Raw genomic sequence first — 1,356 nt, forward strand, 5'->3', positions numbered from 1 at the left:
TACCCCAGTGATGGGCAACCTTTTGAGCTTGGTGTGTCAAACTTTGCCAAAAAACTGAGCATAACTCGGGTAGTGTGTCACTTTGAGGAAAAAACTATTTCGCAAATGTTTCATCCTCAGGAGCAGCAAATGTTTCATCCTCAGCATGCGGCTGCCTCAGCGGAAATGGCTGAGTGTCATCAGAAATGGCTACGTATGTCAGTGCTGACACGCGTGTCATAGGTTCGCCATCACTGCCCTACCTGTTCACGAATTTCATGCACTGGGCCTCTGGTATATACCGTATTTTCTGGCGTATAGAAGATTTTCCTGGGTTAAAAAGTTGTCTTATACGTCGGAAAATACAGTAGATACTGCTATTTTGATACATATATTTGCACTTATACTCACATATGCCTATACTTTTAGAAAATTATAAATGCTGTTTTGTAACCTGCTTTTATGGGTATCCACATCAATGAGTATACATCTTTCTAATAACTTCAAAATATTTTAGTTTCCTATTGGTAGGTTTTTAGTTTTTTTATTATACATAGATATGAATACATACTTAACATCAAACCTCTATGTGGAGTGTTTCAGTCAGATTATCTACATACAAGGATGTAAAAGGTTAATAATAAATAATGCAAAATAAAAGACTAATATGCAAATCGACCGAACAGTGGAATGACCAGTTGCTATGATGCGCACTGACCACCACGGGGCAGACATTCAACACAGGAGCTGCCCCTGGTGGTCTGCGCTCCCACAGGGGGAGCACCGCTCAGCCAGAAGCCAGGCTCACAGCTGGTGAGAGCAGGGGCGGTGGCAGGAGACTCTCCTGCCTCAGCAGCAACACTAAGGATGTCTGACTGATGGCTTAGGCCCACTCCTGTGGAGAGTGGGCTGGACATCCCCTGAGGGCTCCCAGACTGCAAGAGGGCACAGGCCAGGCTGAGGCACACACACACACCAGTGCACACATTTCGTGCACCAGGCCTCTAGTATAATAAACTTACGTGAACTCACAACTGTAAACTGACTTTTGCCCACCCCGTATATGATAAAAGGTCTGCAGGAAGGTGAGTCTAAATCCCTGTGTCCTTTCAAGGATTCCTTCAATCCCTAGCTTCCCTATTCACTGCATCCCATCATTCTTGAAAGGGGAGGGTGTATGGTCAATGGGGAGGGGCTCCACTTAAGTATATCCCTGTTTACCCCTCGGCCGCCAGGATACGTCGGAAAGGCCGTTGTGCATGCACACGAGCCACCTGGGAGATGAGAACTTTGAGGTTGCGCGTTCTATCGCGCGCTCTCTAGTGGCCACGGAGGGCAGCGCTGACAGGACGAGGGGGCGGAGCCCACGGCGGCGGA

The sequence above is a fragment of the Cnephaeus nilssonii genome (genome assembly GCF_951640355.1).
Source record: "Cnephaeus nilssonii genome assembly, chromosome: 5".
NCBI classification, from domain to species: Eukaryota; Metazoa; Chordata; class Mammalia; order Chiroptera; family Vespertilionidae; genus Cnephaeus; species Cnephaeus nilssonii.